Below are 23384 nucleotides of genomic sequence, written 5' to 3' on the forward strand. Positions count from 1 at the left end.
TTTCAGGGAAATGGTCTATACTTTGATTAGGAAGTAGACTACGATTTGATTGAGAAGTATTATAGCTCCCTACCCCCTACCCAGGATATGGGAGTTTATAATACTCCCATAGTGAAAAATTTCAAGGAAATTTATTTTATATTCCTCAAACTGAAGGTTTCTACCACCCTTTTTGTTTCCCAGCAGTGAGAGATGGAATTCTGAATTCTGAAAAAAATAAAAATTAATTAAAGCATTTCAAACTCTGTTGAAGAACTTTGGAAAATAAATTTAAACTTAAACATAATCTTTTATGAGAGTGTGAATAGATGCTCACCTGTCCAAAAGCAGTTTCCTTTTAAGACCATGTTATTAAATAAATGTGCTGAACTGTTCTAATGTATCAAAAGGACTTTTTCGTCCTGCAAACTTAATCAGAGTAATGCATGTCAAAATAGCATCTGTTCATTTGCTCTTAATTAATTCTTCTAACCTGATGTTCAGACAAGCCTGATAATCTATTATATTATTAACTCATCTGACAAACATTTAATAAGGGCCTTTTATAAAGGTCAAAATAGTGGATAAGTTTATGAGTTCTATAAATAGACAGTGTGGATTCAAATCCTGGTTGTAAAACTCACTACCTTAAGCTTCAGTTTCCTTATCTGTAGAATAATGACAACCTGTGATGCCCAGCAGAACAATTCTTCCTTCTTAGTCAGATGCCCCTTGGGAGTAGTTGTGCAAGGTTAATTCTTTGTTTGCCTGGTAGAAGACTGGTGCATTTTGGATTATATTTTGTCTGTGAGATCTTAGGTTGGTTCTTCAGATGTTAGCCTTCTACTGGGGCAATATTTCTTTTTCTGTGTTTGTTATTGACTTCTAATATAATTGCATTGTTGTCAAAAGATGTGGTCTGCGTGATTGTAGTTCTTTGATATTTGTTGAGACTTTCATTATGGTCTAGTTTTGGTTAATTTTTATAAATATTCTTCATGTGCTTGAGGATAATGTGTATTATCTAATTGAAATGTATATTAAATTAGCCTTGATAACCATTCTGGTCTTCTGTAGCTTTATTAATTAATTTTTTTGGTCTGCCTGAACTACCAATACGTAAAAGAAATGTGTTAATCTCCCACTACAATGGATTTGTCAATTGCTCTGTGTTATTCCAGTAACTTTTGCTTCAGTATTTTGCGGCTATTTTACTAGTACTTACAAGTTTTTCGGAAGTATCATGTGTTTCTGGAAATTGAACCTTTTATCATTATAATGTGACCCTTCTTAAACCAAGTAATATATTTTTAGAGCTATTTTGAAGGCTGGGTGTAGTGGCTTATGTCTGTAATCCTAGCACTTTTGGATGCTGAGGTGGGAGGGTTGCTTGAGGCCAGAAGTTGGAGAACAGCCTGGGCAACATAGCAAGCTCCTCTCTACCAAAAAAACCAAACCAAATCAAAATGATTTTGTCTTTTATTAATAGAGCAACTCCCAATTTATGTGATTCGAATGGAAATGATATAAACTTTTCCATTCCTTTAATTGGAACCTTCCTCTATACTTATAACTTAGATGTCCTATAAATAGCGTATTTTTCCATTTAAATTATTCAGTTCTATTATCTATGAACTTTAAAGTTTATTAGTATTTTTATTATTTGCAAATAGTGGTATATTTGGACTTGCTTTTACTACCTTTAAATGTTGGTTTGTCTTTTTTTATATGATGCTTAAAAATACCTTATGTTTTAGTTTTTTATAGAATCAAAGAATTGTTTCTGTCTCTTTTATGCCTTATGGTTCTGTAACTTTAATTTTTTACGTTTATATTTGTATGATATAGATTCAATGTGTTGTGTTCTCCTAGTTTAAAAAAAACTGTTGGAATTTGGATTTGAACTAAATTTAGCAAAAACTGACACCTTTATAATATTAAGCCTTCTAACTCATGAAAATTTTAAATTGTTTATGTGGTTCTCTCAGTACTGTTTTATGATTTTCTTTGTAAGGGTCCCGTACATTGTTCTCTGATTTATTCCTAGATACTTAATTGTATGTTCTTATTTTATGTTTGCTGTTATATGTAGAAATATAACATTGTATCCAGCAATCTTGCTGAACTCCTTTATTAATGGTAATAAATTAGTAAATGTGTCTTTAAATTCTTTTGAATTTGTTACATGCGGAATGCTACTGTTCACAAATGTTAATTTTATTTCTTTCATAAAAACTTTATCTTGGCTAGCATTTCTAGGACACTGTTCAACAGAAGTTGTGGTGGCAGGCATCTTTGTGGTGTTTCATGTTCTAAAAGAAAAACTTCCATCATTTAGATATGATTGTTTTTGTTTTGTTTTTTTAATAATTCCCTTCATCAAATAAGGAAATTCTGTTCCTACTTTGAGAAGAGGTTTTTCTTTGTTTTCTTTTTTGTCTATTTATTCGTCAATGGACGCTTGGGCTACTTCTTCCTTTTGGCTATTGTGAATAATGCTGTTATGAACATGAGTGTACAAATAATCTTTTGAGTCCTTGCTTTCCATTTATTTAAAGGTATTTACCCACAAGTGAAATTGGTGGATTGTATGGTAATTCTATTATTAATTTTTTGAGGAACTGCCATGTTGTTTCCCATAGTGGCTACACCATTTTGTATTTCCACCAGCAGTGCACAAGGGTTCCAGTTTCTTCACTTTCTTGCCAGCACATTTTCTGTGTGTGTGTGTGTTTGGTAGCAGTCCTAATGGTATGAAGTAGTAGCTGTGTTTTCTTTTAATTGAAAATAGATACTGAATTTTATCAAATACTTTTAATTCATCTATTATATGATTTGTCTTCCATATTTTTTAATGTGGCAAATTACATTTTAAAAATGTTAGGCCAACCTTAAATCCTGGTATAAACTCAACTTTTTCATAAAGTTTTATCCTTAATATATCTTCTTGTATTTGATTTGGTAATATTTTGTTTACAGTGTTACAACTGTCTATTAATATGTGTGATTTGGCCTTTTCTTTTTCTGAAATGTTCTTATTAGGTTTTAATATCAGGGTTCTGATGAACTCTTTATTTTTGGAAAAGTATATGTAAGATTGTTGATTGATTGATTGTTTGAGAAAGGGTCTCATTCTGTCATCTAGGCTGGAGTGCAGTGGCCCAATCACGGCTCACTGCAGTCTGGACCTCCCTGGGCTCAGGTGATCCTCCCACTGCAGCCTCCGAAGTAGGTGGGACTCACAGGCGTGCATCACTGCGCCCGGCCCAGATTGTAATTTATTTCTCAACTATCTGATACAATTCCCACCAGCAAGAAAGTCGTCTACAATCTAGTTTTATTTGTGGAACAGTTTGTATTACAGATTGAATTTCTTCAGTAATTATAGCACTAGTCAAATATTATAGTGGTAGCAGGAACTATAATTAATGTCCCCTCTTTCATTCTTAACATTGGTAATTAGTGCACTTTCCTTTCCACCCCCATCAGTCTCACCAGAAAGTAATCAATTTTATTCGTGTTTTCTGATAAACTACTTTGACTCTGTTGATTCTCTATATTATATTAATTTTCCATTTCATTGATTTCTGCATTTGCCTTTTATTCCCTTCTATTTTAAAACCCTTTTTGAGATGGATGCTCATAATTAATTTTCATTCTTGCTTTTTAATATTTTTGTTTTTGGGACTGTACATTTCTGTCTTAAGTACTGCTTTTAGCTTGTTCCCACAAGTTTTGCATGTTCTAGTTTATTATGATTAGGTTAAAATGTTTTCCAACTTTCTACAGTATTAGAATTCCTTGTCCTTTGGGTTATTTCAAAATATACTTCTTAATTTCCAAACATGGGAGGATTTCCTAGTATTTCTGTTATTGTTACCTAATATGTATTGTGATCAGAGAACATAGTATGTATGATCCCAATTGTTTGAAATTTATGACTCAATACATGGTAAATTTTTAAATATATTATATCTGTGCTTAAGTATATTGTGCATTGTAACACAGAGTTCAGTGCTTTGTATACAGTATGTCCATTAGTTCAAGTTTGTTAATAATACAGATAAAGCTGTATCCTTACTGTGTTTTCTTGGTTTGTTTCTTCAATTACTAAGAGAGAGAGGTTTTAAAAATTAAACTATGACAGTTATTAATTATGGACTTGTCATGTTTTTTTAGTTGTGTCAATTTTGCATTCTATATTTTGGGGCTCTTGTTAGGTCAAATGTGAAATGATATCTTCCTAGTCAATTGAGTGTTTTTTAAAATGAGTTAAATATAGTATTATTATAAAATTTGCTTTATATTTAATAGAAGTTTTTATGTTAAAGTGTATTATCTGATATTAATATAGCTATATCAGCCAATCTGGTTAATATTTACATTTTAAAATTTCAACCTTCTGGATAAAAAGCATATACTTGAATTTTTAAAATGTAATTGGAGGATCTTTTTAAAAAAATTTAGTCTGTTTATATTTAATACGGCTGGTGATGTATTTGGGTTTAAGTCTTATTTTGGGCCGCGTGCAGTGGCTCACGCCTGTAATCCCAGCACTTTGGGAGGCCGAGGCAGGTGGATCACCTGAGGTCAGGAGTTCGAGACCAGCCTGGCTAACATGGTTGAAACCCCATCTCTACTAAAAATACAAAAATTAGCCAAGTATGCTGGTGAGCACCTATAATCCCAGTTACTTGGGAGGCTGAGACAAGAGAATCACTTGAACCCCGGAAGCAGAGGTTGCAGGGAGCCAAGATCGCACCATTGCACTCAAGCCTGGACAACAAGAGTGAACCTCCATTAAAAAAAAAAAAAAAAGACTTATTTTATATTTTTATCTCTCTTCTTTTTAATAATTTTTTCTCTTTTTTATCTTGTTTGAATTAACTGAGGAATTTTTTCATCTTTATTCTTTTTTATTAATTTATTATTTACACTCACCCTGGACCTATCACTGTCTAATACTTGGTACTTTTATCCCTTTCCCATAAATCAAAAGACCTAATTGAAAGACCTTAGAGTACTTTATATATATAGCTGCCTTTATATAACTGTGTGTGTGTGTATATGTATTATATATATATGCTATATATGTCATAAGCATTGTATATTTCTATTGTCTATATTTAAATCCCAGAGGACAATATATATACATATATATCTCAGCAAGATATTCTACATACATATATATGTGTGTGTGTGTACATATATATATATATGTAAAATATACGTATTTTTTTTCTTGGCTTTTTTTTTTTCTTTTTTTTTTTTTTTCTTTTATTATTATTATTATTATTATACTTTAGGTTTTATGGTAGATGTGCGCAATGTGCAGGTAAGTTACATATGTATACATGTGCCATGCTGGTGCGCTGCACCCACCAACTCGTCATCTCGCATTAGGTATATCTCCCAATGCTATCCCTCCCCCCTCCCCCCACCCCACAACAGTCCCCAGAGTGTGATGTTCCCCTTCCTGTGTCCATGTGTTCTCATTGTTCAATTCCCACCTATGAGTGAGAATATGCGGTGTTTGGTTTTTTGTTCTTGCGATAGTTTACTGAGAATGATGATTTCCAATTTCATCCATGTCCCTACAAAGGACGTGAACTCATCATTTTTTATGGCTGCATAGTATTCCATGGTGTATATGTGCCACATTTTCTTAATCCAGTCTATCATTGTTGGACATTTGGGTTGGTTCCAAGTCTTTGCTATTGTGAATAATGCGGCAATAAACATACGTGTGCATGTGTCTTTATAGCAGCATGATTTATAGTCCTTTGGGTATATACCCAGTAATGGGATGGCTGGGTCGAATGGAATTTGTAGTTCTAGATCCCTGAGGAATCGCCACACTGACTTCCACAAGGGTTGAACTAGTTTACAGTCCCACCAACAGTGTAAAAGTGTTCCTATTTCTCCACATCCTCTCCAGCACCTGTTGTTTCCTGACTTTTTAATGATTGCCATTCTAACTGGTGTGAGATGGTATCTCATTGTGGTTTTGATTTGCATTTCTCTGATGGCCAGTGATGGTGAGCATTTTTTCATGTGTTTTTTGGCTGCATAAATGTCTTCTTTTGAGAAGTGTCTGTTCATGTCCTTCGCCCACTTTTTGATGGGGTTGTTTGTTTTTTTCTTGTAAATTTGTTGGAGTTCATTGTAGATTCTGGATATTAGCCCTTTGTCAGATGAGTAGGTTGCAAAAATTTTCTCCCATTTTGTAGGTTGCCTGTTCACTCTGATGGTAGTTTCTTTTGCTGTGCAGAAGCTCTTGAGTTTAATTAGATCCCATTTGTCAATTTTGGCTTTTGTTGCCATTGCTTTTGGAGTTTTAGACATGAAGTCCTTGCCCATGCCTATGTCCTGAATGGTAATGCCTAGGTTTTCTTCTAGGGTTTTTATGGTTTTAGGTCTAACATTTAAGTCTTTAATCCATCTTGAATTGATTTTTGTATAAGGTGTAAGGAAGGGATCCAGTTTCAGCTTTCTACATATGGCTAGCCAGTTTTCCCAGCACCATTTATTAAATAGGGAATCCTTTCCCCATTTCTTGTTTTTGTCAGGTTTGTCAAAGATCAGATACTTGTAGATATGTGGCATTATTTCTGACGGCTCTGTTCTGTTCCATTGATCTATATCTCTGTTTTGGTGCCAGTACCATGCTGTTTTAGTTACTGTAGCCTTGTAGTATAGTTTGAAGTCAGGTAGTGTGATGCCTCCAGCTTTGTTCTTTTGGCTTAGGATTGACTTGGCGATGCGGGCTCTTTCTTGGCTTTTTATTACATCTTCATACCTCCATTTAGAAACTTAATCTTTTAATGCAGTTCTGCCGGTTTTAAAAAAAAGGTCATTTCTTTTTTTTAGGAAATATTTTTATTTTTTCTATTCTTGCATTTTTGAAGCAAATGTCTTCTTTTTCCTCTGACTACCTTTAATAATTGTTTTTGTCTTTGGTTTTTGATACTCCTATGTTGTAAGCAGTTATGAATTTTTAAAATTTGCCTGGGGTTTTAATCTGTGTTTGGTAATTTCAGCATCTGGAGCAGTTTTGAGTGTGTTTTTATGGAAGTCCCCCTTCGAGGGTATGTTCCAAGACCCCCAGTAGATACCTGAAACTGCAGGTAATATAGAACCCGGTTGCCATCAATCAGAACACGTTTCTGTTCATCTTCCATCCATACACTTAATGCCTTTTCTATCTTAACTAAGCACTTACCACACACTGTGGACATAATGTTTGCAGTTTGAGGTGCAACAGCAAGACTAGCAGTTTATTTTTCCTTCTTCACAGTTTCAGGGATGGAATATTTGTTCTTTCCATAGAGCTTAGCAACCTCAGCATATGATTTTTTCTTATTATTAATTTTCAAAAATTATTGGAAAATATGAAGAAAACATCTTGCATAAATGACCTACATTGGAACCTTTTGCTCTATCTTTTTATTTCATGCAATTTCTAATAAATTTTGAAGGGATACACTTATGGAGGCACAGGTAAGTGTATAATTTGCTGAAATAAGACTAGTGAGATTCAGACAAATAGGTCATCATAGGAGTGGTAGACCTGGACTCAGCGTTAGGAAAACTAGTCTTTAGTTCACGCCTCTGGTAGTTAGGGCTAATTGCAGCACCAGGGATAGCTCCCAGTGTGTTCTTTTTTGTAATGATGTTATCCTAGAGGGCATTAGTCTCACGTACGTTAATTGGTTAAACAACCCTAGCTTCCCCGATGGTAACAGATTTTTCTTTTTCATTTGGCCAGAGCATTCAGTTTTACTGTCTGAGGTCAGAAAACAAAGTGTGGTTATTAAATAATGAATCTAATTTATAAATTATGTGGTAGAACTGACTCTGAAAAAGAAATTTTCTAATGTTCTGTTTACTTAGCTATTATTTTTGTCTTGAGTAACTTAGCATGGTAGTACTTTATGCCCCCAGCCCCCTCAGGTTTCCAGGGCACTTTGCCCACAAGTTTCTTTCTTTTTTCCATTTCATTCTAAAACTTACTATCTTGTAATTTTCCACTCCTGTCCTTTTTTGTGTGTGGAATTTTTATATTCTGCAAGGGTTTTTTTGTTTTGTTTTTTAACCTGGAAGAGTTCTTAGATTATTCAAGAAATATAAATACATTTTATGTTTTATAATAATTTTAGAAATAAATTCAGATATTTATGAAGGGTGATATTTAGTATGGGAGTGTATCATATCTTTTGCACTCTCAATGTGCCAGTATCAAAGTCCCATCTAGAACATTGACCCTGTAGGGGATCATTTCTACCCATTGTACAATCACCTCAAGTCTACTCCTGTTCTCATGAGGTTGCTGCTTTCTAGCTGATGATACTACGCCACAGGAGCCTCTGGATATTTTATGGTAACTCTCTTATATTATCAGTTTTTTCCTGTGGTACTCTGCTCTGCTTTCTTCCTCCGTCTTCCTTTTCTTTTTCTTTTTTATTTTTTTTTTTGACGGAGTCTTGCTCTGTCTCCCAGGCTGGAGTGCAGTGGTGCGATCTCGGCTCACTGCAAAGCTCCGCCTCCTGGGTTCACGCCATTCTCCTGCCTCAGCCTCCCGAGTAGCTGGGACTACAGGCGCCCGCCACCACGCCCGGCTATTTTTTTTGTATTTTTTACTAGAGACGGGGTTTCACTGTGTTAGCCAGGATGGTCTCGATCTCCTGGCCTCGTGATCCGCCCTCCTCGGCCTCCCAAAGTGCTGGGATTAGGGGCGTGAGCCCCTGCGCCTGGCCTCTCTGTTCTTTTCTTTTCCTCCTATCTTGTTTGTTCTTCTCTTCTTTATTTTTTTCTCTTTATATCCCTCCTTTTCCTTTACTTGCCTTTCCTACCCACTTCCTGTCTCCTCCATCCTCTTTTTTCCAAATTAAAGTCTCGTTTCCTATATAACACTACTACTGCCTCAATAAATGACCACATCCCCTCTCTTTTATTCCTAGAAAAGCTGTTTTAAAGATTTGTTATTTGTTTAAATTCCCTGGTCTCCACTCCTGTCTACTGTACTCGTTTTAGATATCTTTCTAATGTACTAAGAAAATAGAAACTGACATTTAGATTTATTTTTTTAAACTACTTTCTCTACCACTTAAAAATGATTTATATCTTAACTAAATATTTCTCCTTATTCAGAACTCAGAAGGAATAACTTCTCTATGTTTACTCCTTTTTCCTTGATAAAATTCAAAAATTTTTAATATATATTTTACATATATTCACTTACAAATATTTTAAATAGAATCATACTGTATGATTTTTTCTAATTTTTACATAGTATCTAAAATATTTTTACATGTTATTAAGTATTCTTTTACACCACTATTTTTACGGGCCACATGGACTTTTCTTGCATAAAACTTAATGTAGTAGTTCCCTGTTGGTTAGTTAGTTTGTTTTTCTTCCTTATAAGCAGTGACAGTTTGATTTTTTTTGGTAAATCTTTGAAACTATATATCATCTATATATAAATCTATAGCAATGTGTTTGAAAGAATCTTTGAATAACATGTTTATTTTATTTTATTTTATTTTATTTTGGAGATGAAGTATTGCTCTGTCGTCCAGGCTGGAGTGCAGTAGTGCAATCTCAGCTCACTGCAACCTCCGCCTCCTGGGTTCAAGCAGTTCCCCTGCCTTAGTCTCCAGAGTAGCTGGGATTACAGGCACATGCCACCATGCTCAGCTAATTTTTGTGATTTTAGTAAAGATGTGGTTTACCACATTGGCCAGGCTGGTCTCGAACTCCTGAACTTAAGTGATCTGCCCACCTCGGCCTCCGAAAGTGAATACTGATGTGACCCGTTGCGTCTGGCCAACATGTTTATTTTCTAAGTGTTATTTGGTAGGAGAAAGATCTCTGAGATCAAATGATACTCATGTTTTTAATGCTTTTATAGAAAATATTGTTAAATTATCCTTCAGAACCGATATAACACTATGTATTTCTACTCTGTGTATGAGTTTCTGTTTACCTAAACCTTTGCCAAAACTGGATATTATAGTTTTTCAAACACATTTCATATTTTACATCTGTGTTTCTCGTGTGCATCAAATATTACTTTGTTTTAAAAAACATATCATTGCTCATTTTAAAAATTATAATATCAGTCCTTTTTATAATGACTTAAAGTAGTTTAAGATACATATGTACACACACAAACACACACATAGTTTTCTAGGTTATTGTTTATCATTTAGCATTGTGTTATATTTTGCCTAAGTTTTTAAGTTTTATTTTATTTTTATTATTTGTTTATTTCTTTACACTGAGCCTCACTCTGTTGTCCAGGCTGGAGTGCAGTGGCATGATCTCGGCTCACTGCAACCTCTGCCTCCCGGATTCAAGTGATTCTCCTGCCTCAGCCTCCTGAGTAGCTGAGATTACAGTTGTGCATCACCATGCCCAGCTAATTTATATATTTTTAGTAGAGATGGGTTTCGCCATGTTGGCTAGGCTGGTCTTGAACTCCTAATCTCAGGTGATCCACCTACCTTGGCCTCCCAAAGTGCTGGGATTACAGTTGTGAGCCACCACACCCAGCCGTTTTTAAATTTTAATGAGATAAATATCTTAGTCTTTCTTGGAGATAATGATTTCTCATGCTAAGAAGAGCCTTCCTTGCTCTTTAATATTAAAAATTTTACATTTAAATTTCTTACTCACCTGGAATTTGCTTAGTATGGCATGAGGTAAAAAAAAATAAATTTTTTTTGTTTTGTGCTAATGATTTATCACAGAATTAGTTGAAAATGCTATTCTTTCTTCACGTGTATATGAAATACTAGCTTTTTATATCGGAGAATTATTGATTCAGCTCTTCATTTTGTTTTAAATATTGTATCTTTTAATATATTATTTTTTAATTTGACCTTTTTATTGAAAAGTCATCAAGCACATTCTTAAAAAGAAAATAAATAATGTAAAGGATGAGAAAGTCTCTACTATGAGGCTAACTGCTATTATAGTTTCTTTATTTCATTCTAAAAATATGTGGTTCATCTGCAAGCATATAGCTAATCTTCTTTTTATTACCTAGATAGAGATACACCATATACACAGTTGCTCTGTACCCTTTTTTACTATGTGTCACCAAATACAGATCTAATTTTCTCACTTTTTACAGCTATATACTAATCCAACTTAAGAATCTAAAACAATAGTTTATTATTGTTTGAACGTGTTTTTTTTTTTTTCCAGTATTGTCAAAAACTACCATAATATTCCACATTCTTATCCTATTCTTTGCTAACATGCAATGTAGGATAAATTTCTCGAAGTGGAATTTATTGGGTCATAGACTGTGACCAGTTACAAACAATGTAAATCAGTCTTGGCTAATTTCAGAAGAGATATTTACAGGAAATCTGGAAAACCAGGAATTAGTCTCTCACCTCCTACTGCCACTGCTTTGAATAACCTATGTTTGTTCTTCCCTAAAATTCAAAATTTCAGGCAGGAGAATCCATCTGGACAAGGGTGTTATCTGTTCATGTTTTAGCTGCCTGGAAGTGGAGAGGAGGCTTTTTTCAAGCTTTTAGGATTTTTAGTTTAAGCCAGACTCTAATGCCCATCACTTAAGCAAGTTCTTCTAAAAGTAAGGTACTTGAATGTGGGATATCAACAAACAAGCAATACAGTTATCATTTTTGGTTGCTTAATATCTATATGCAACCCTTCTTCTCATACAAACATTTGAAGTAAACAATATAAGAGCTCTTCAACGTAGTAATTTTGTAATGGTTCTACTTATACCTGTAAATACTTTATTCATTCTCTAAGCGGAGACAACCCAAAGGTTCGTAAGTTACTTCTTCCATCCAGCTTTAAATCCAGAAACTCTTAGTGTTTTCCTCTAGAAATCTCTTTTCTTCAGACTATAATTATATTCTTAACAGTGAGAAATTGAGGCACTCTCCCTAATATATTAACCTGGATATTAAAATAAAAATATACAAGAAGTAAATTTTTAATAAAGTGAAATAAATTCTATTTAAAAATTTATTTTAACCACATAAAAAGCTTTTATAATCTTTTGAAAAAGTATTTTATGATTATTATTATTGTTTGTCTCTCCCCATGAGACTGTTAGCCTCATGGGGATAGCAATATGTGTCTGCTTTGTATACACAGTATTCTGAGCATATGAAACAATGTCTGGCACATAGTAAGTGCTTAATAAGTATTTGTTGAATGAATTGTAGTGGGCTTTAAATCACTTTAATAGTTTGTCATACATTGATTGGAAGGTTTGTTTTTAGATTCAGTTTATTTTGATACTTGCTTTTCCTAAGTGGAAGAACAATACATGGATGAACATGGAACAAATGCATCATTATGTACACTTAATAAATCATGATCCCTTATTTTAAAATCCCATCTGTCAATGATGCACATTTTTTTTGTTGAAATTTATTTATTTTCATCTTGCCCATCAATTTTTCTTGCAAAATTTGGGTCAGTGTAATATGTAAATCTGTCCTATCTTTACAAAGTAGAAATAATGCAACTATAAAGGAAGAATTAAAGAGGAAAATAGAATAAACCTTCGTTGTTACAAAGCAATAGTTGGGAGTCAAAAGATACTACTGAAAGTTGGCATGCCAGATGACAAAATAAGAGAATGGGTTAAGGCATTGCAGATGTGTAAGTACCAAGGTAATCAATATAACAAAAACACAGACTTTACTAAATACCAAAAGATACAAAAAACAAAATAAAACAACAAAGCAACACATTACATAAATTACCCCATCATGACTTTAGCTGAAACCCATAAATTTAGTTTTATTTTCTTTTTTTCCCCTTCAGACAAGGTCTCAGTTTGTTGCCCAGCCTGGAGTGTGGTAGCACAATGATGGATCACTGCATCTTCTACTTACCAGGCTCGAGTGATTCTCCCACCTTAGCCCTCCAAGTAGCTGGGACAACAGGTGTGCGCCACCACACCTGGCCAATTTTTAAATTTTATGTAGAGATGGGGGGTCTCACTATGTTGGCCAGGCAGTCTCGAACTCCTGGGATCATGCAGTTCACCCACCTCAGCTTCCCAAAGTGATGGGATTTCAGGTGTGAGCCTCTGTGCCCAGAAAATTTAATTTTCATACTGAAAATAGACTCATAGATAACAAAAAAAATATAAGTAATAATAAAATTAAATAGATACAATAATGTGGCAGAGTAAACCAAAAATGGAATAAAAACAGAAACAAATGAATTAGTAGTTCAAATACTATACCATTTATCTGAAGACACAAAGAACTGTAAAATTCATATTAAATTCTAGGTTTGTTTGCTTTAGGATTGAGCAAATGTGCAATTTTATTGAGAATAACATGAGCCAGATTTCTCAGTACTGGAGAAAAAAGTTTAAAATATGAAAAGATAACTGTGATGTTGAATTGATATTGGAGGTGTTGCTATGATTTTATCCTTTTAGAGATAAAAGAAATTTATAAACGTGTGCATGCATTTGTTTATATTTCTTAGTTTTGTATAATGAAAGGTCCTAGAAGTAAAGATACCTCTTTAAGCAATGAGCACACCTAGTGTCCAGATAATTGGTTTCTAAATACCATTCATCACTGAAAAGAAGCAGTGTTTCTTGGGGAGAAAGAGGGATTCTAGGGCTGAAGCAGGGAAAATACAAGATAAGCCTGGAATGTCTTATTGTGCTATAAATATAAAGTAAGAAACTGCTAAAAAAAAAAAAATGATAAGGACACATCAAAAGGATATAGGAGCCAGCTTGAAAGGGATCCCAGTGGCCAAATCTGGGACAATGTCTAAAGGATACAGATGCCAAATCTAGGATAACTTGAGCATTTGACTGAATAACGACAGGAATGTAATACCCATCAAGTAAGAGGAGAGTCTCTGAATCCATGGTGGTATAAATAATGAGTAAATAAATTAGAGAGGATGGAAAGTACTCACTCACAGTAGAATGCCAACTAATAAATGTTGAAGGAATAATGGAATTAGAAAAATTACTTTCTCACGCCTGTAATCCCAGCACTTTGGGAGGCCGAGGTGAGCGGATCACGAGGTCAGGAGATCGAGACCATCCTGGCTAACATGGTGAAACCTCGTCTCTACTAAAAATACAAAAAATTAGCCAGGCGTGGTGGTAGGCACCTGTAGTTGCAGCTACTTGGTAGGCTGAGGCAGGAGAATGGCGTGAACCTGGGAGGTGGAGTTTGCAGTGAGCCGAGATAGCGCCACTGCAGTCCCGCCTGGGCGAAAGAGCGAGACTGTGTCTCAAAAAAAGAAAAAAAAAAAAAGTAAAAAAAGAAAAATTACTTTCACAGTGACTTAGTCAAGAATCAATGGATGCTAAAACTAGCAGGTACAAGGTTGATAAGGAACAGGATATTTAGACTTAAAGTGTTTTTCTGTAAATTACTTAGTAATTTCTAAAAGGAAAAGGATAACTTCATAGTGTGATAACCTAGCAATCACAACCTTAACAAAGTAATCAAAGTAAAAGCGCTAACTGTGAGACAAATAGACATGATGTGCCTCTTAATATATACACTAGGGTAACAATTCATATCTGTAGTATTCCTTCAAAAAATACATTCTCTGTATCTAATTTAATTATAAAGAAATATCAAATAAACCCGAATTGCAGGACATTCTACAAAATAACCACCCTATACTCTTGAAAGATGTCAAGGTCATGATAAACAAGGAGAAACCACTTATTTTTAAGTGGTTCACACACAAAAAATGTGTGTATTGGGAGGTGGGGGACAGAGAGAGAGAGAGACAAAGAATGAGAATAGGATAAGGTAAATGAAGCAACATATAAACAATTGGTGTATCTGGATCTGGATGAAAGATAAGTGAATTCTTTGTATATTGTTGTAACTTTAAAGTATGAATCTGTATCAGTATAAAAGTTGTTTTTAAAGGGTTCAAGCCTACAGAAACTTAAGTGAGGTTTTAAAATTATTTGGAAAATTCTTTTTTCTGGCTCAGCGTAGATATAAGAGTTTTGTTTTTTGTTTGGCCCACCCGCCCCCGAGACAGGGTCTCGCTCTGTTGCCAAGGCTGGAGTGCAGTGGCACAATCACAGCTCACTGCATCCTCAACCTTCCGGGCTTAAGTGATCCTCTTACTTCATCCTTCCCAGTAGCTAGGACTACAGGCGTGCACCACCACTCTTGGCTAATTTTTTATTTTTTGTAGAGATGGAGTCTCACTATGGTTGCCCAGGCTGGTCTCAAACTCTTGGGCTCAGGTGATCCTCGCACCTGGCCTCCCAAAGTGTTGGAATTACAGGCATAAGCCACTGTGCCTGCGAAAGAGTTTTAATATATGACATTTGCACAGTATTTTCAGTCACAAAGGCACGTGGTAGAGAGAAAATACTTTTTAAAAAACACCCTTTAAAAAATGTTCCATATTGCGTGAATTTCTTTTAAAAGTAATTACTTTCTATTTATTGTTAGAATTTCACCTTTATTGTAATGGGTAGATTGTCTTTATTGCCTTGTTTTCTAAATTATCTGCTAGGTGAGATATTGCTCATCATCTAATGTTATCGCAGGAAAGTTAGTAAAGTTGGGGCTTTTGAGAAGTAAGGCATGTAACTCTTCTCAAGATTGGCATCACTTATAAATACTCTTCAAGAGTACTTACACCACCAAGAAACACTGTGTGGTAAAAAAAAAAAAAAAAAATTTTTTCATGAGTCATTTCATTATGTGATCATAAAAGTCATGAAGTAAATTTTGCTGTATGTCAAAAACCTTGTTTACTACATTGAAATAGTCTTGTAACACTTTTGGCATTGCCGACTTTCAGCTTCTTTGCCACGTTGGTCTGCCTGTGAATGACATAATAAATGATTTTCACATGTCTAATCTTACCCCGTAATCTTCCCTTCTTTTCCCCTTCCTTTTTCCTTTTCTTTTCCCACTGTCCTCTCCCCTCATTTTATTTTATTTTCCAATTAAAGCACCTGCTTATTCATTGTGGCTTTAAGTAGAATTAACATGTTTTTCTGAAAAGTCTTTTTTTCTAAAAAAAATTATTTGCTTATGAAAACATATCTTCCATGTTACAGCTTTCCTTTATTGACTCACTAAAAAGTAGTTCTTTGTGAATTTTGTTTTTGAAAGAGAATCTAGTAAATACCATAAACTCAGACATGTTAGAAACATCTGTACTTGAATTCAGCTATATAGAAACCTCCCACACAGTGTAATTTGCTCTAATCCTTGTTTCTTCAACTCTTCAGTAGTGTTTTCTTATCATTTTCCAACAGTATTTTTTTTTTGGCCATATCTTCCATGTATTAATTTAGCCACTTTTATCATGAGAAAATGAAAACATTTTTCTTCAGTGATACAGAAGTTAGCTTCTGAAATGACTCTGGTAAATATTTATCAGTATCCTTGCTTGAAATCATATTTCATTTTAAACTTTAACAAAGTACTTCAAATTCTGGATACTTAGTTGTAAGCATATTGCAAAGCATCAGGTAACAAAAAGTATAGCATTAACCTAGGACAAGGTTAATCATTGTGGGGGGCATGTAAATTTATAGTTTAGATCTTCTTTTGGTAATATAGAAATCTTTTGGCCTACTTCTTTCATATCTGATTGCATTGTCATTGTTTTTATTTCATAGTATGGTTGACAGTAGGTTCAGGTGAGAAGCATCTACTCTGCCACTTTATTGTTTAGTTTTGTTTGCATTATTCAAACTGGTTTCTTTGGAGGAATCTATTAAATTTAGTGTCCTTTTTGTGAGAGATGGTTTAATTAAAGTTAGATAATACATCTTTAAGTTGACTTAACCTAGACACACGCAGACATTAGTAAATAGAAAATAACGAATGAGTAAAGGTTCCACTTGTGAAAAGCTAACAAATGAGTGAAGTTTCCTCTCTTATGCATTCCACTTTGTCTGAAATGGGATGAGTAACATATGGGGTGCCTGATATATGAAGTGAGGGAGAGAGGAGACAGTGTCAATGCATAAATTAAATGTCTTTCCCTATTGGAGTATCTTATGTGTGTGCCCCACTTTGAAGGACATTTCTTCTACAGAAGCAAGGACTGTGGCTGAAGTTGGCTTGTGAAGTACTGAGAAGGCCTGTACTGGAAAAAGGAGTTACATTGGAACTTCTCTGAATTGTACAACAAAGGAGTCATAGGAGAGATCCAAAAGTATAAGTATTCTGAGATTCTTCATTAATTAAATTTTTTTTCCAGCAAAGCATGGGGCTTCATTTTATTAAATTCCCTTTGGCATCCTTTGTTTACATAATATCATTTTTCTTCTTTGATCTACAGATGAGTTTAATTGTTATGAAATTTTCAGTATTGAACTATCACTGGACTTCCACAATAAAATCTTATAGTCTTGGGTTGTGGTGGTTGTGTTTAATGAGTAAATTAGTTTTTCTGTTGTGTGCGTGTGTGTTTGTGTGTGTGTGTGTGTGTATGTAGTCTTTTTTTTAACTGCAACTTTTATGAAGTTTATCAGAGTTTTACTGGATTATGATTTTCAGCATAGCTTCCAATCTTTTTCTGTAGTTGGAAACATTTTACATAGCAATGGAAATGTCTGTTCTTGGAAAGTTTGAAATAATTGACTACTGGTTTTTTGATGTTAAAAAAATTTTTAAATTGTGAAATGTATCATGCACACACAAAAAAGCTTAATACATCATCTAAACCCCCACCTCCAAAAAATTTAACCTTACTAATACCTTTGAAGCCTCTGTAGAATGGCAGACTTTAGCTTGTTCTCTAGGTGATAATCATGTTGCTTTTCTTCGTCATTTACTACATACTTTGTTGCTACAAATATATTCGATTTTTTGCATGCTTATGAACTTCATATAAGTGGAATTATAATGTATTCTTCTGAAATGATTTTTTTTTACTTACCATTTTGTTGTTGATGGCTGTTTGAATGGGTCCACGTCAATTTGTTAATTTTTACTGCCATATAGTATTTTATTGCCTCAATATGCCACAGTGTTTTTATCTATGCTTTCCTTTATGGATGTTTGTGTTGTTTCCAGTTGTTTTTATTTTAGGGTGTATGCCTGAGAGTGGATTTGCTGCATGATAGGATAGTTTTTATTTTCTCCTTTTTTCTGTGTATTTATATTTGCTGTCATTTTTATTTCCCTACGGTGATTTTGAAAGTAATGATCCTGATTTTAATTTTTGTGTTAAGCACTTGAAAAAAATTAGAAACACAGCTGATAACCTATTTACCTTAATATTAACTGTGAGAATAAACCTTTTGTTCAGTCTTCCTATACAAGTAACATACAGAGTAGAGCTTTAATTCTTACTACTTTTCTTTTCCCATTTATGTGGAAAAGTTCTTGAAAATTCAGATGAGGAGTATTGTTTTCAAATTATTTTAATAGTTTTATATCTTTATATTCTTAATTACCAATCACAATTGCTTTCTCTTGTGTATATATAATAGTTATTATTGAGACTAATATCTGAGTTTACTTTCTGTGCCTATTATTAGTCATCTTGTATTGCTACTTAACCATTGCACATTTAAAAAAATTTTCCAGGTTTATTGAGGTATAATTGACTAATAAAATTGTATGATTTTAAGGTGTACAACATGATGGTTTGGTATACATGTTTTGTGAAATGATTACCACAGTGAAGTTAGTTAACACAACTATCACCTTACCTAGTTACCCTTTTTGTTTTGTGGTGAGAACATTTAAGCAAATTTCAAATAAAGTATACAATTCAGTATTGTTACCTGAAATCCCCATCCTGTATGTTAGATCTTCTGAACTTATTCATATTGTAGCTGAATGTTTGTACCCATTGACCAACATCTCCCTTTTTCCCCTACCACTTTCTCCCTTGGTAATCACCATTCTGTTCTGTGTTTCTAACCATTTCTTAATTTTGATTCATCTATCAGACTATTTGTTTGTTTTTGTCTAGAGAGCTATGTGACTTTATTCTTTCTGAGTCTGCATATCTGAAAATGAATTTCTGTTGTCTTAGGTGAGAAACATAATTGGGTAGGAAACTCCTGTGAAATAAGCTTTCTTCTCAAACTCTGATATTTGTTCATTATCTTCTGGCAGTTAATTTTTGGAGAGAAATCAGAGCCTGATTCAAATGTTCTATGTAATTTTTTTTTTTTTTTTGGTGGGGGCGGGATGGTGGTTCTGGATAGTTCTAAGAATCTTCTCTATTTTTGAAGCTTAAATCTTTGATCAAGATGTATCTGAGTATTTCTCTATTTTCTTTACACTTTGCTTGGTGACCCATGTACCTGGACACCCTAGCCCCAGGGAACTTTTTGATGTTTACATCCTTTCATAACTTTCAGTTAAAGACATTCTTCTGTTACATCAATGATTATTGCTTCTGTTTCATTTATTCCGGTCTCTCCTATAGGACTACCGGTTTTAAAATTTTTTCTTTCTGTGTTTGAGCTTTTATTTATCATACATATCTTTCATTTTTGTCCACTACTTATTTCCATTAGTTTATTTCCTTTCCGTATAGAACAGTTTCTCAGGCTTACTTTGTACATTACCGATGTGATCTACATTGTCAGATTTACTCTTTAATGCTCTCTCGTATCTCTCTGTTTTTCTGTCTCTTTTGGAAATCCTGGCAGAGAAACTTTATTATTTTTATGGTTTCCAAGCTACTGTACTTGATTTTTTTGCCTAGTGTTTTCATCTTGAAGTTATCACATCAGTGTAGGTCCCTGTCACTGGATGACACCAGTCGTTCCATGCTGGTGCTTCTCATAGTTGCTTCACATCCCCTTGGTGTTTGGACTCACTTTGACAAAGAAGTTACAAGTCGAAGTTTATAAAGGACCTTGCTTCCTTGGAAAACCAACTATTTCAACCCAACTTTCAATAAATCTTTTAAAAAATAGTTGTTACTCTCTGGGTCCCCTTTTGAAACACACCGTCACTTTGGGTAGCTCCTCAGGAGCTAAGGGAAATCCAAATTGAACTTGCCTTTTTGAGTGTTTGGGCCTAGGATCCACCAGACCATATTACTCTCTCAAGATGTGTTTTGCAAGTTGGCCTTGTGGATCCTTGAAGTTGCTTTAAATGTATCAGAATTTATAAAAGTTTTTAACTGAGAAATTATGCTAATATCTCTTTATTTTTCTCTCTAAAGTTTATTGTAATTGGATTTAAAGGGAGAAGTGAATATGAGTCATTGCCCTATCATCTTTTTTTGTAACATTTCAAAAGGTTTTGTTAATATGGAAGTGTTTCTGTCATACAGAGTTAATTTTTTTTCCTTGATCCAAGAATAGTCAAGAGTTTTCTTGATTGGTAGTGGTGGTGGTTATTGTTTCAGTTTATAAGTATTCTACCAAAATATTTACAGATGAGGTTATATGATATCTGAGAATTGCTTTAAAAAATCTGAGAGAGATTTGGTTGTTAAGATGGGTAACTGTGGTTGTGATAAAACAAGATTGACCATAAATTGATATCTGTTGATAGATACTGTTGTGGTAGTCTCTATACTTTTGCATATGGGTTTGGAATTTCACATAAGAAAAAGTTAGTTCTAATTTTACAAAAATTTGATTTCTTCTAAGAAAAAAATTTCTTGAATTGCATTGTGGTTAGAAAATGTGCCCTATATAACATATAATCTTAAATTTATTGTAGTTTTCTGTGTGAATTGATATGATCAGTTTTAAAATTTCCATTAAGATTCTAAAAGGAAGTCATTGTGTGTCCAGTATCATCTTGGTGATGATATTCAAGTCTTCTGTAACCTAATTTATTTCTTTGTCTACTTAATCTGTCAGATATTGTAAGAGATACATTAAATTTCCCCACAGTCACTATAATAGTGCTCATATTATTTGATGCTGTTTTGAATGAACTCTTTTTCCCCCATTGTATTGGTCACATTTAAGCTTTCTGGATTACAATATTTCACTAGTTTTTAGTTAAATATGTAATGTACTAGGCAGATTACTATAGGAGCTCATCAAATACTTGTTTGAATAATATGTTAACTGTTCAAAGTTATGTCATCGATTTTTGAGGAGAAAGATGTGCAGTCTAGCATTTGTAGTTTAATGGGTGAACACAGTGGATCTGTTGATGTGTAAACTCAAGGTCATGTTAGAGAATTAAATCAGAACACTTGCACTTTGAAATGTAACTTTGTGTTTTAGCTGTGTTCTCTGGTTTGTTAATACTTTTTAGTTTTTAGAAGTATAACTGAAAAACCAAAAAAACCGACTTTATGCTTATTTATTGAGAGGGTGCCAAAATCTTTTTGCATCTCAGTTGGAAATATTTAATAATGACAGTGAGAACAAGTACTGGTCTTCAAGCCAGGGAAATAAAAATTTCAAAATTATAACAGCCTAAATCATAAATTTCTGGGGATTGGAATTGTGCAAAGAATCTGTTTGGAAGAATACTGTTAGACTATTACAAGGGACCAGAAATGATGTATTTTTAAAACCTAATGAAACTTTGAATTATATGGGGTTTTATGTATATAATAATGTATATGGTTTATTATGAGTATATAGTGTTGTCAGTTCACTCCATATCTCTTATGTTCCATTTTGGGTGTTCTGGGAGGGACGAGTTCCTGTTTATAGCCTTTCTTTACTAACAATGTTGTTTTCTCTCCCGGCTGTTATTAAAAATGTGTGTGTGTGAGACGAAGTTTTGCCCTATCGTCTAGGCAGCTGGAGTGCAGTGGCACAATCTTGGCTCCCTGTAACCCCGGCCTCCCAGGTTCAAACAATTCTTGTACTTCAGCCACCTGAGTAGCTGGGATTACAGGCGTGCGCCATCACATCCAGCTAATTTTTGTATTTTTTAGTAGAGATGGCATTTTGCGATGTTGGCCAGGCTGGCCTCGAACTCTTGGCCTCAAGAGATACTCCCGCCTCACCTCCCAAAGTGCTGGGATTACAGGCGTGAGCCACTGCACCCGCCCTAAAAAACATGTAAATTTTAAATCTACTGTACTAAATGATAACAACTTATGAAGAGTATCCTAAATCTGTTATTTAATGGTCTTCATTGTTATTTTGATTAGATAACAATTATTTTATAAAGATTATTTATCTGTAGTCTGTTTTAACCATTCCACAATGAGTTCAAACAATTCTAAAAGATTGTACTATCTAAAATACCTCTGTGAATACTATTATATCCAAGTGATTTTGTGTGACGTATATTATCCTTCATTTGCAGAAAAGATGCCACATAAATTTTGAGCAGCTGTTTTTCCAGTTTACTTTTTATGTCTACATTTATATATATTTTTCTTTCTGTGATACCTGCTTTAGCAATTTAAAAAGAATGGGCTTGATTCATTTACCTACTTAAGTTTGTTGTGGGTTTATACTAGAAAATGACTGCTGCTTTTTAATCATCTTTTTGTTCTGTTTTATGTTCTTAGACTGTAAATTCTGTCTGCAAGGGACATACTCAGAGTCAGCTTGAAATGTGTACACATGCCTACCATTTTCAATGCTCAAGGATTATATCTGTGTATATGTCTCTGCTTCAGTATGTTTTATCTACAACCATAAAGAAAAATATTGGATTCATTATCTATCAAGCTACCTGCTAGGAAAGAGTTTCTTGCTCAAATTAGGCTTATGTGGGGAACTTGGAAGTAATGGAAAGGGACAGTTTAATTCTTTTCCAGGTTCAAGGATGTGAATTATTGTGCCTTGTAAAGCTGGAAGGGGAAAATGAGGAATGATAATGATTTTTCATGTCATTAGTTTTTATATTTATACAATTATAGCTTCCATTCATCCCTCTTTGAAATTTAAGGTTTGGTACTAAAAATAATACTTCCAGGATAATCTTACATGTTCATTGATACCCACCTCCCTTACCTCAGCTGTCTTAAAAAAGCAGAGGGTAGGTAGCTGCCAAGCTTTTAAGTAGCTCCAAATGGACTTAGCACCTGCCTAGATCAGGAATGGTAGAAGGATTGATCTGTGAAATAATCACATGTAGAACTTTTCTTTGGTAAAGTAAGTCAGTATATATCAATCAGTTTAACTTCTTATCTGTGAAGCATAGTAACAGCTGTGTTAGAATACAGTGTTGTGTTTGACATGGTTTCGACCAGTTGTTTCCCTGTTTTAAAATCACATCTTACTTGGGAATCTTACTATAAACTGGTAGATGATGAGGTATTATGAATTTGAAAATTAAATCCTAGTTAATATTAAGATTGATTATACTCAGTAATGGTGATACAGTGAGGGGATACACTCTCTTATAAATTGGTCAAAATGTATTAGGCATAGTACTTTTGGATTGCAGTTTGGCTATATTGATGTTTAAAATGAGCATACCTTTCCAATATCAAGAGAAAATATTCAAAAAAGTGTACAG

General features: G+C 34.0%; 1 protein-coding gene across 1 annotated transcript in view; it reads left to right on the forward strand.

Moving 5' to 3' along the window:
* The window catches only part of ARID2 (AT-rich interaction domain 2), a 186821-nt gene that overhangs the window by 66157 nt on the left and 97280 nt on the right, over positions 1–23384 (forward strand). The gene's annotated exons all lie outside the window — the stretch shown is intronic.

The sequence above is a fragment of the Pongo pygmaeus genome, chromosome 10, assembly GCF_028885625.2.
Source record: "Pongo pygmaeus isolate AG05252 chromosome 10, NHGRI_mPonPyg2-v2.0_pri, whole genome shotgun sequence".
Lineage (NCBI taxonomy): Eukaryota > Metazoa > Chordata > Mammalia > Primates > Hominidae > Pongo > Pongo pygmaeus.